The sequence below is a fragment of the Taeniopygia guttata genome, chromosome 1A (genome assembly GCF_048771995.1).
Source record: "Taeniopygia guttata chromosome 1A, bTaeGut7.mat, whole genome shotgun sequence".
Lineage (NCBI taxonomy): Eukaryota > Metazoa > Chordata > Aves > Passeriformes > Estrildidae > Taeniopygia > Taeniopygia guttata.
Window position 1 is genome coordinate 48,914,054 of NC_133025.1, and position 13,069 is coordinate 48,927,122.

General features: G+C 46.9%; 1 protein-coding gene across 2 annotated transcripts in view; it reads right to left on the reverse strand.

Moving 5' to 3' along the window:
• Positions 1-12,783, reverse strand: part of GRAP2 (GRB2 related adaptor protein 2) — a 109,028-nt gene extending 96,245 nt beyond the window's left edge. Inside the window, exon 1 of one of the 2 annotated variants that reach the window (XM_041713534.2) lies at positions 4,238-12,783. The gene's annotated coding sequence lies outside the window, so the exon portion shown is untranslated. The remainder of the gene's footprint in view (positions 1-4,237) is intronic. The other variant, XM_072923391.1, reaches the window with a different exon arrangement.
• Positions 12,784-13,069: the final 286 nt, after the last annotated feature.

Here is a 13,069-nt window from a genome sequence, read left to right on the forward strand (position 1 = left end):
GGGCCGGGGAGAGGGGAAGGATATTGGAGTGCTGACTCCAATATGTCCTGAGAGGACAATGACAACTCAGGGTTAATCCACTGCAGCTGCTCCCTTTTAAATGCTGATTTTGAATATTTACAGAAGAAGAGGAAGAGAAATCATGAAAGTACCTGTTGGGATTTTTTCTCCAGAAGGTTTTCTTCCAGAGAAGAGGCCAGCCTGAGAGCACTCAGGCTGCCTCCAGCCCTCTGTATATACCCAGCTGGCTGAGGCACTGCAAGTTTGTGTGTACACACATCTGACCCACCTCAATACTGCCCTGCAGAAGGCCAAGGGAGGAGGTACAAAAGTTAGAGGCTGATGAAGACACTGCTTAATACTGTATTGATTTTTCTGACCTGCCACTGACAGCTCTAAACCAAAGCCCAAAGCTGTCAGACAATGCCAAATCTCAGCCCAGTGTTGACGACTTGTTACACTGCTGACCTGGGCTGGACCCACAGCACAAGTGAGCCTGAGAGGCTTAATGCCTCCCCTCAAAAGGCTTATCATCTGACACTTCCCTACTAGAAGGCAACCTGAGGCATTAACCAGAAATTCCAGGGGTCATGCAATAAATCTGCCTTTCCTGGGCATTCACCTTCACTTCAGACACTGGCTGCAAGAAAATCGTGGCTTGGCAAACTTAATCTCATAACTGAGATCACAGAATCAATTAGGTTGGAAAAGACATCCAAGATCATCAAGTCCAACTGCTAATGTAGCACTGCCAAGTCCACCACTAAAACATGTCCCCAAATGCAACATCTACATGCTTCTTAAATACCTCCAGGGATGGTGACTCAACCACTTCCCTGGGAAACCTGTTCCAGTGCTTCAGAATCGTTTTGGTGAAGAAATTTTTCCTCATTTCATATCAACCCACTCCCTGGCACAGTTGAGGCCATTTCCTCTTATCACTTGGGAGATCAACCCCCATCCCACCATGACCTCCTTTCAGGCAGTTGTAGAAAGCAACAAGATCTCTCCTGAGCCTCCTTTTCTCCAGCCTGATCAGATCCCACGCTAGTGCTTTCTTCCCTCAGGGAGATCAACACTCCTGCCCAGCTTGGTGTTTTCTGCAATGTGACTGAGGGAGCACTCCATCCCCTTGTCCAGAGCACTGGTGAAGATCCTAAAGACTTGCCCCAATACTGAGCCCTGTGGAACACCACTGATAAGTGGCCACCAGCTGGATGCAATTCCATTCACCAGCATGCTTTGGGGTTAATCATCCAGGTTTTTTACCCAGCAAAGTGAACACCCACCCAAGGCACAAGCAGCAGTTATTTGGTTTCTTGGTCTTCCCCTTGATTGTGACCCATAAAAGCCCAACCCTATTGTTACCATCATTAAAATAGTTTAAACCTCTTTCCACAAGTCTGATTAACTCCTGTGGAAAGATCCTTTCCCTCTTTTGAATCGGGTGTATACTGTGTCTATCACCAGCAGGCCTGATATTACGTAAATTGATCCGTGATCAAAATCCAAACATTCTGCCAGTGACAGCAGGCTTGTATTGATCTGCTGGCTTTTCCCAGTTCTTCCCTCATCATTCCCTGCAACTGGAAGGATAGATAAGGACACCACTTGTGCTCCTGGTCCCTTAACCAGCTGTCCCAAGGCCCCAAAGTCTCTCTTGACTGCCCTTGGGTTTGTAACTTGATCGCTGCCTACCTGAAAAATCAATAATGGAAGAAAATCCAAGAGCCATATCAGGGTAGGAAGCTTTCTCTCCGCATTTTTTACCTGGGCCTCAGCAAGGCTGTAGACTTCCCTAAAAAGTGTGTCCAGCCTGCATATGGGGCCTTCTGTGATTTTGTTCCCTCAGAAGGGAGTGTCCCATGAGAATGACCAAGCCTCTCATGGAGAAGCAGTTTTGATGGAGGGTGGCAGCTGATTTAACTTCACTGGCACCTCCAAACTAGATGAACCATCATCCCTCATTATTGCTTGGCTCCACTTGCAGAGTCTTGCACCTATTGTGCAAGGGCATCTTGAGATACCACACAGCTGAGGCAGGACTTAGCCAGGATGGATTCCCAACAGAATCCTGTTTTCCTCATCTCAGGAAGGGGAGTCAAAAATGTGAAAGAGCTTGTTTTGCTCCTTCTCATCTGTCTGAACTGCACGTTCCCTTGTACAGCTCTCTGTTCTCCCTTGCCTTTCCAGGCTGTGCACACAGAGTCACATTCCTGATCTCCAGGCTACGTTTAACATCACTTTACCACAGTTCTCAAGGGGAAAGCTGAGCACCTGCTCTGCTGAGCCCTGAGGTTTGGAGTAGATGCAAGCAAGTTTACTTTGCTAAGCAGTCCCACAGGTTTGTCATACCCTCAGCCCCATGATGTTGGGGTTTGGAAGGAAGACAGACTCTGCTGGAGGAGCAGGGGTACCAGCTCCTCCCCAGCCTTTGAGGCAGAAAAGCACTAGCCACGAGGATATATTATGCCTCATGAGAAGGTGGCAGCAACTCTCCAACAGGCTAAGATACAGATCCTTCAAGCTCCCACCCTTGCCCTTAGGCTGACATGAGCTCCCCCTGCTCTCTAAATCACAAATGAGCATTTCCCATGAGGTTTTTCCAATTTCTCCCTCAGCTGTGGAGTCCTCTGTAAGCACAAGGCATTTTGTACAGGCACTGATGGATACTGATTGTTGTGGACGAGAGGGTGACTGTGTATGAAGAGAACCCCAGCAAAGTTCAGTGGCTTGGAAGAGTTTTCCTCAAGGGGACAGACTAGTACAAGTACAGGATTGTCCCTGTCAGACATCTCATTTTCCTTACCCCTGTCCAAACGAGTGAGAGAGTGCTGTCTGCCTGCATTAAGGTGGTTGTACTGTTGATAATTTGCAAACAGGCAGAGTTCACTTGAGGAAAAATGCAAAGCATGGCTGGGCAGGAGTGGAGAGACTCTTAAAACACTTTCGTCTTTTATTAAACAAAGTTATAAGACCTCTGGGGGAAAATCTATACCTAGTTAAAAGTTTAGCAAGTCCAAGGAGATAGTCAAGGCTACAGAAACCAATTGGTGGGAGCCTGAGACTTACTCACTAGCTAATTCATAATGTTTCTGAGAGAAGAACATGACCCAGAGCTGCACAGAGTGTCTAAGGCACTGCTTCTGGGAGGATCAGGTGAAAAGTTCTCAAGTTGTTGGTGATAGCAGCCATTGCTCCTTCAGGAGAAAAAGACAAAAAAGCTGTCCAGCTATTTTGAAAGAGACAATTGCAAGAAAAAAAGCCTTTTGCCTGAAGCAGTCTTGCAATTACCAAGGCTGGTCAGCCTGAGTTCCCATGGTAAGCATTCCATTCCAGGAAGCTTAAAGCAAATGGTGATGGCAGTTTTGATGGAGGGGTGCTGAGAAAGACAGAGAGAGCAGGATAGGAGAGGCAAGTAGGTAGTTAGGGAAGCACATCCCACACACACAGGGCAAGCTAAGACTGAAAGAGACACAGAGGTTTGGGCAGCTGTGCTCAGGGAAACATGTTCCTTGTCAACAAAGGACAGACTCTCTTCCACATCAACTACTTATTGAAAGAAGTCCTGCACTCCTGGGCCCGTTGTTCAGGTCTGGAGGTAACATTGGCTCTGGAAAGGTTTGGGAAATGCTGGTGTCCTGCAGCAAAGCAAACCCCAGCAAGAAGGCTGGTAATGTAACTCAGCTGGAGGGAGAAAAAGCTGCCACTCATAGAACCAAAGAGTCACTTAGGTTGGAAAAGACCTTTAACACCATTAAGGTCAGCTGCTTACCCAGCTCTGCCAAATTCACCACAGCTACACATCTTTTAAATCTGCTCAGCACCTCCAGCCCCAAGCCAAGGGCACACAAGATCACAAATGCATCTCAACAAATACAGAGGAGTAGATGGAGGTTTTCACTCTGGTCCCCAGTAGACCCAGAATCCACCTCTAAACCCCTTCAAGGCCAGCAGCAAAGATGCACACAAAGGATCAACTCCCCACCCCACTAAAACAGTCCCAGCACAGCAGTCCCGTGGCCTGATTATGCACACACACTGCTGGGAAGAGAACAACCAACCCAATTTGCTCTGCTGCTTGAGCACCCATCCCTGAGTAATGGGGAAATGATCATCCCTTGTGCAATAGAGCCTTTCAGTGCCAGCTGGAGCAGGAGGCAGACGCAGCACAGGGGACAGAGATTGCCAGCCCCAGCCCCCAGCCCCCGCAGCACAGGCAAACACACAAACTTACCTTTCACTCCTTCCTTCACTAACTGTCTTATCGCCATAGCAACTGTAATCCTAGGTCATGCAGCTAGGAAAAAAGAATAAATATAGCACAAATGAAGATATACACTATCACCAAACACAGCCTCAGCGGTAGAATCTAATTTTCATTAGAGGCATAACAGTGGTTTTGCATAATTATACATATATTAATGCCCAACATGCCCATCTTCAGTGGGAGTTCATTAATTCAGTTCTAAATAAAAAGGGTTGCTCATTGCAGGTTAATTTCTTTTTTTTTTTTTAATGCAGAAAATATTTCTAAAAGCTCAAATCATACTTTCACAGCTTTTCCTTAATCCTGAGATTAACAGAGAAAGGAAAACATGAAGATTAAGTTGGCTCTGAAGTAAAAACATGGCAAAACACATAACAGCGAACTTTGCTGCTTTTGAAATGTGAGGAGTGAGAGCAAGCAATAAAAAAATTTGACAAGATGCTGCACTGTACCTGGAATTGGGTCCCAAAGGAAAATATCTAACAGCGTTTGGTGCTTGTGGTAAAAGCAATACAGCAGCCTCATACTGAGAAGAACACACTGCAAGCAACCAAACACAGGTTTGGCTGGCACCAGAATTTACTACACAGCTTGAGGTCAGCATTTACAAGAGGAGGTTTATTTACTCTGATGGCACAGATACAAGATAGCAGCATCAAGGGATGGCCCCAGCCAAGCACACTGTAAAGCAGAGAAACCCTTCCTCTGCATCTTTCTTTTTTAATTTACTCCTCGGGTTCCTTCATTACCTACTAAACACAAACACCCTGAGACTGGTACCTCAGACCCCTCTTTATTGCTGTTTCCAGGTGGGCCTCGTCTGAGTGATGGGGAGCCCTTGGTGCTGGTCAGACCCCACCTTTCCTGTGTGTGGGGCAGTGCCTGGGTATGGAGGTGCTCTGGGACTTCAGAGTGAGCTCTTTTATTCCAAGCATGCATGTGGCTCTAAGGATGCTCCCGCAATCCTGACCCGGTGCATGCTGGGCTAAATAATAAAATAAAAGCAGCATCCTAAGGAGATGTCTCTTCACTAACTTCATCAACATCCTATCCAGGGAAGCAAGGGATGCTATTGCATTTGGTTTTGTCTCCATAGAGGCTTATTTAATTCCTTACTTACTGAAGGCAAGGAGAACTAGGACAAAGGGAAGAGGAGGGATGGGCTGGAGGAAAGAGTTGGGAGGAAGGAAAAAGAGGGAGGTGCAGAATAAATGGAAAGACAGAAGAAGAAATTGAGAGAGGTCTATCCTAAACAGCAACAAAAATCTGTCATGACTGTCAATCTCTAGTTCCTCTCCTCCTTGTGCTGTCATTAGTACACAGCTCAAAGCTCAGCCAGTGTGAGGGAGAAACCTCCCTTCTCACCCAAGTTTCTGCAGGAGGGAGAGGGAACTCGCTGCCTATCTGTCCAAACCTGTGTCTGCCCTGTTCTTCCCTGTGCTGTAGTGAGCCCTCCCAGACATGGACTTTTGGGATGTGCAGCAGGTCCAAATGTGGCCCCTTCACTCCACACTGCAAGTGTGTCCTGCCCTTGTCCTGGAGATACCTGAGTCCTGGAAACCCACCTGTACATGATGAAAAGAGAAACAGCATCTTGCCTCAGATGCTCCAGGTCAAAACCAGATTTATTTTTTTTTAACAATGAACATACTCCTCTAACACACTTGTGCCTACTGTGTTTGTCCTCCCCTCTTGAGTGCCAGCCTAGACAGAAGAGAAGCTTTTTAGAGAGGTCAGATGGGGCCTGGCAGAGGGTTCTACTGGGCATGAGCTGTGAGCTCAGTGGAGGAAAGAATCCACCTTCTCTCTGTGAAGGTGTGCTGTAGGTATGTGGGGACTGTTTGCCCAGGATTGCCACTGACTACAAAGGCTACCCAGCCTTCTGCCTGACCAGAGAGCAGTGGCAGTGTTAAAACCTCCAGAAAAACAGGGTAAGTGTTCAAATGTCTCTGATAAAGTTTACCTGTGGGAGCAGGACAGGCACTGAGATATGGCGGCTAATCCAGAGAAAAGATTCAAGATCTTATCTGAACGGGTGAAGAGAACAAAACGAGCCACTCCTCTGATTTTTGTGTTGTCTGCAGTTACTACCTCTGGGTGCTAAAAATAGTAGGTAGGCCCTGGGATGGGGAAATGAGACAGACAGGGACTTGCTCCATCCCTAGAATTATTTAAGGCCAGATTGGACAGGGTTTTGAGCAACCTGGTCCAAATGGAAGGTGACCCCACCCATGTAGGAGGGAACTGGGACATATTCAAAGAATAGCTGAAATATGAACTAGGAAACTTGTAGAAACAAGCTTGTAGAGTCCCAGAAATATTGTTATCCCCTGCTTCCCTCCCAGTGGCTCCTGCAGTTTTGATGCAAGTTTGGTCTCTCCCTAGATTTTAATTTCCTGCAGATATCCCTGCACATACAAATCCCTTGACATGGGAAACCAAGCCCCAGAGTCCCTCCCCACTCCACCTCTCAGGGTTTTTTACCCGTGTTACCTGCTGTGACTCCATAGTGCTGTGGCAGCGGCAAGAGAGGTACAGCTCTGCTCAGAAACCTGGCAGGGTGGTCCCCTCCCTGCAAACATGGTCACTGAGCCACACTGAGGAAAACCAAACCAGTGAGGATTCAAGTGACACAGTCCCTGTTCCCCTTTGGAGGGACATTTAAGGCAGCTGAAGAGGCAGAGGGGATGTGTGAGCATATCCAGCAGGATGAGCTTTATGATTTAGGCAAACAGTGTAAATGCTTAAGTACTTACATCTAATACTGCTCCTGGCACCCTCACAATGGACTCCCATGCCCAGCCGTGCAGAGCAGTCTCAGATGCAGTCTCACAGCAGAGAACTATGGAATTCCATCCTTCTGCCTACAGGCACACCTGGAAATCTTGCAAGTGCAGCGTGGCCCTTTCCTCCTGCCCTGCCTCCCCACACAGGGGACAGGCAAGTGATGCTCAGCCGGTCTGACAGTGGCTGGGGATCTCTGTGCCATGGGCATGGCACCTTGGAGGGTGGTAGCATGGGGTAGAAACATGAGGCAGGGGAGTAGGTGATTTGTTGCAATGTTTTGCTGAAGCCAAACAGTAATTCCTGACCAGACAGAGAAATGGAAAGTGTGGCAAACCTTCTCTTCCTGGCCCAGTGCTGAGCTGACGCTGATGCATGCTCATACCAGGGTAGGGGCTCTCTTACCCTCATGGGCTGTCACATGTTCCCACAGCAGCAGCAAGGCAATCACATTCCTCCTTCTCTCTCATGCACACTGATTAAAATCATGCTCATCACAAGTGCCTCAGCTTGAGCACCCAGCCCTTTAATTGCTGCAATGAAGGATATGAATGTAGGCTATTCTGAGGCCAGCAAAGCAGAAAATTAGCATTTAGCATGAAAATGATACCACTGCATCATCACCAGTGCAAAGCAAACAACACAACCAGCCAGGGTGCCTCTTTCCTTCCCTACCTGCATGCTTGGACTCATCCAGTGCTGCAACAGCCCCATTGCTTTCCACACACGTGGGGCCTGTCCCTCTGAGGCTGCCACCAAGACTCAGGCAAGGGCTGCAAGGTGACATCTGCTTGCTGACTGAGGTTTTGATGAAGCAGGTTTATAAACACCTGGTGTAATAATCCTCCCTCAGATGTCAAAATGCCACATCAGCTGCTGCATTGATTTCTGCAGTATTTACAGAGCAGAAAAATGCAGCAGCAAGTGGGGGTGAGGCTGGAGGGAAGAAACCTGCACCCCTGGTGTGTCCTGTCCCTCAAAGTCAATCATCCATAGCAAGCCAGGAGTTAGATATTCTTTTCCAGACCCTTAGCTCTCTCCATCATTACTGCAAATTCCCTTCAGGCCCTCTCACCTATTTGTTACCTAGGCTGGTTGGACAAAAATAATCATTAAAATGCTGTGTCCACAGAAGCCTAAAAGAAAAGGCTGGGTTTTTACCAGTCAGGCTGGGATGGAGCCATCATCTGGTAGACAATAACTAACCTTCCAAATCTGCCATGCTGTCCCACCCCAGCCAGGGCTCTGCACACTGGTGGTTTCTACAGCAGGGAGAGCTGCCATTTCCCTGGCCTCCCAGTGTAGGTGCCTGAACATCCTTGCCTAAAAGGGAGAGTATTTCAACATATTTCGACATGGATCTGTGACCTCTTTGGGTTCCTGAGCAAATCAATGATGCTGAAGTGCCAGAGCTTCCGTTCTGATTAGCAGATGGAATAGCAGTTTATACAGCATGAGGAGGGTCCTGCTGGTCCCCAACAGTGCAAGTGCACACACACAAACACACACGTGGTGGCTCCCACAGCCCCAGGTCCCCTCATGCCCCACAGGTGATCAGCTCAGCTCCCTGCCAGCCCAGTGCCCCTTTTCCCCTGCCCACAGAGGCAGGCTGGACTAGCACAGGTTGCAGCCCTGCTGTGCCCAGCCCCTCAGGCTGCTTTGAGGCTGCCCCTTGTCCCAGGACTACAGTACATGGCTGGACACGGGGCTCACTGCTCTGGGGAAGCAGAGACCTTTGCAACTCGCTCCAGACAGTGTTGCCCAGACATTGCCTGTCTCAGTGCTGTGGGCTCTGCTGGTGAGCAGTGTCCCGAGTCAGCAGTTTGGGCCGCTTTAATATATCCTTGAAAAAAGAGACCAGCGGGAGATCTGTTTATAAGCCACAACCACCCTGAAACAAGTATATGCCTACGCCCACGCACATACACAAAGCAGCAGTGACTATGGAAGCATATGAATAAATATTGAGCAGATACCAAGGGATTTTCAGAATAGTCTCTCTGATTTTTTTTTTTTTTTTTAATTCAATGCCATGTTGTTTGTCGTTGGCTGCTTTTTTTCTTTACCCTCCTGATTTATTTCCTGTGCCTGGGCTTACAAAACTAATCAGTGGCCAATGAAGATTAACAGTCTCATGTGTTATTAATTCTACATTCAGGGTAAGGTAATTTCAAAGAAATTACCAAAAAATATTAGTGTACAGGGAGGATGGGGTAGTTGTATGTATGTAGAGGGATTATACACAAAAGCAGATCTTTTATCCACACCACCCCATTTACACTGCACTCAGCTCTTCTTCTTAGAAATATCTATTATTAACTAGAATATGTGTGTAGATCATCTTGAAATGAACCCTTCATACGCTTGAGATAAGGAGGCGAGAAAAGAAGTGTGTAAGTGAAAAAATAAATTAACTGTGTTGGGGAAGTAATTGAAAGGAGAAATGGGATCACCCACTTTCATTCTTATCCCAGTGATTATTAGATGCAGCAAGGATGACAGTGGTAGTTTTAGAGGAAGGTCCACCTGGTGCTTTATCTCCAAAGCTGTGATAGTTGAAAAGCAAGTCTTATACCAAGGACTTGCGGGGTAATAAAAATGTTTGCCTGTGCATGGACCACATACCTTGAGTTCTTGCATGATGCTTCTCCTCCTTGTGTGTAGGTGGCTCTTTCCTAAACAGGCACTTTTCAGTTTAAGAGCAAATCTAGGATTAAAGATGTTTCGCTAAAAAATAGTTTCTCCTCAGACTGGCATCCACAGAGCCCGTGGTATCACTGATCATTTGTTTTGAAGCAGCATCTTAGCCTCTCTGAATGTTTCTGAGTGAAGGAAGAGTGACTGCCCTGCCTGCTTGTGCTGAGTGGTTTCTTTTTGAAGATACTCTGCCAGACTCTGTGAAGGAACAGTGCTATTCCCTTAGCAGCATAAGAAATAGAAGAACAGAAAGAAAGTTGTGGCAGCAGAACTATGAAAAATCCCATCTCACTGTGGTCAGCACAAGCAGGTAACTTACAGTTCAAAAATTTCATCCAGTATGAGTCAGCTGAAGGAAAGAAAGGGGAAGGGCTGCAGGAAGAGATGCTTTGTTTGCATGGTACACTAAGTGCACTGACACTGCCCCAGCAACCAGAAGCAAAACAGAACAAAACAACAAAACACAGCTGCAGCATCTTTCAAAGTTCTCCAAAATAATGCAGATAGTTAAAGCAGCATTAGACAGAAGGTTAAAGTGCTCTGGTCTCTGAAAATGTCCTTGGAAAACAGTACCTCTCCCTCTGCTATCATTCTGCTCTGTGGACCATGAGACAAAGGGATAGTCATATCTGCCAACTTTGGTGACTACAGATAAAACCACTAAGGAAAAAGATTTGTATTCCTCTCTGTCCACAGCACTGCACAGCAAAGGGGGAGTGTGAGCTGGAGCCTGCTGTGCTTTTCATAGCAACAGCCCAGCTGCTCATGGGAGCAACTGCAGGAGGTATGGAGTCCTCCCTGCTCTTACTGATGTCATGGGCATGAAAGATGCTCAGCAGCGCTGCTGACATGCAAAGCAAGGCTGAGAACAAACCCGGCCGTATGGCTCATCTTTGCAATCCCATGGCTAGCATAAGGGGAAGGGCAGATTGTTAGTGCTTACTGCTGCAGCTGTTGGAGCAAAAGCAGAGGTGTGCTGCAAACCAGTGTCTGGGATGCTGGTTTTGGTAGGGGGAGAGCATCTTCCCTGCAAACTGAGCACATCTGCTCTAGAAGTGGCTGGGAGGCCACATTCAATAAATATTGAATAGCAGATTGCCAGCTCCAGCTCCTGTGCGGCAGGATCTCAGTAAATGTAAACAGGGGCTTGGACATATGCAGAAGAAGGAAAAATGCTAGAGAAGAAATATATATATATATATATATATCTAAATGAGGTGAAAAAAAAAAGAGTGATAACTCAAAGATATGGAGATAGTGAGTTCCTACTGGAAACCAGTCCCTAGCAAGGAACAAAAAAAACATGAAAAAAAGGAGAAGCAAGGCAGATCTCATAAAGCATTTATGAAGAGCAGGAAACGGAGACCCTTGGAAAGTCAGGACACATACAGGACACATAAACTGAACTGGGCGGCAGATATCCAGGCGCCTGACTTTGCAAGGTACCAAGCTCTTCTTACAAGGTTCACTATGTTTTGTATCACAGCTAGTTAAAAAAATCCACAGGGTTTAATTTTTTCCTTCTCTGTGGAATCTTGTGATGAACCCAAGTGAATCCAAGCCATTTACTTCCATGTCTTCCATAATAAATTTTGAGTTTTTAGTTACATTAGCTAAAAATAAATCTCTGCTTCTGATCTAGCGTTAGGACAACTTTTGCTCTCATTGTACAGTTGGTGCGCAGGGCGTATTTCCTGCAGGCACCTCACTGCCTGGGACCCATCTTCAGTGCCCCATCAGGTGGACAACTGACCTGGGGTCTTGAGGATTCAGTCCCCAGAGGCCAACCAGGCCACAATACCTCTGTGATGCCCTTTGGGAGCATTTTGAATGTGAGAGACATTTTGGTGGGAAAAGTACAAAATTCCTTGAAACACTTCAAGGTTTTCTGCTTTATGTTTCTTCTATTTGAAAAATTATTTTCTTGCTCAATAATGGTTTCAGTTCCTCCCCTCCCACCAAGTCCCGCTTAGTTCATACGAATTTCACAGAGGGATGGTGGTGTGCAGTCCTTTACACAGGCCTCACAAAAACCTCCTAAACAAAACAAAACAAAACAAAACAAAAAACCCTAAAGCCCAAATGGATAAAACAGAGCAATATCAGGCTAATGACAGCAGAGAGCACCCTGGCGGGAACTGCCTGCGGTACAGTCCCTTGTGGGAAGTGGGGAGTATTAGAGGCTGAATAGATGCCTGGGCAAATCCTAAGGTGTTGTCTGGGAGGTGGGTGGGTGATGCCAGAAGTTTTGCGTACCAACAGCCAGGCATAGCTGGGAAAGGCAGCTGTCACCAGGAGAAGCTGCACAACCTGAAGCACTGCAGAAATCCCCAGCAAAACCACAAAGTCCTTGCTGGGGTTTAGTGTTCTGCTGCTTCTTTGGGAAGGATAGATGTTTTCTGCTTCTTATTGAAACAGTAAATAATTAAAAGAAAGAGACAAAATTGTCTTTAAGGATAATCTAGTCTTCTGTTTCCATGGCAACTTCCTTCCTAAGCCAGAAGCCTTTTGCTCCAGTCATAGAGGGGAGGGTGAAAGCCCTTTTGCAAGGAGGTGGGTGAGGTTGCATGACCCTGCTGGAAGGTGAAGGGGAGACATCCTGCAGAGCAGGACTGCCATCAACCCCAAACCACAGGAGAAACAAAGATGTCACTTCCAGGGACAACCGGGAATAAGCCTAGAGATATCCATCCAAGGGGCTGTAGTCACCCCATGAGGTCACCACCACCATCTTTTTTACCCTTCTTCCCTCCCAGCTATCCCAAGCGCAGGCCATGCTTCTCTCATGATCAAATACTGAGGTACTTTCTAGCACTCCACCAATCTGATGTCTCTCCCATTGTTCAGTTGAAACATTTCACAGCCCATACAACTGCCAGGACAGCTTGGAGTCCCACCTCCGTGTTCTCTTGTGATAAGCTTCCAAGAAGCACTCTGTGCATTGAAGTGTCTGGGGTTTGGATGGGTTTCAACTCCTTGGGTTTTTTGGTAAGCCCTGCCTCTGGCTTCAAAGCAGCTCTGGTTTGGGTCAAAGCCTTGTGCAACCCACATTCATTGTTCAGCCATTTAGTGACTGACTTCCTTCCCTGAGGATGTGAAACCATGTGTCGTGTCCTTCCTCTCTGCCCACGGGACTGTGAGCAGGGGCAACTCACCCAAAGAACACCAGTGCAAAAAAAGCATTTAAAGACCCTTATTATTGCTTTAATAAATCTGTATTTGCATCCTTTCTGCAAGGACAATGACCCAGGCTCTCCTGTCCTCTACTCACAGGTTCTGACCTCCCTGCAGTCAGCATGCACGCTTGCAACAGAGCAA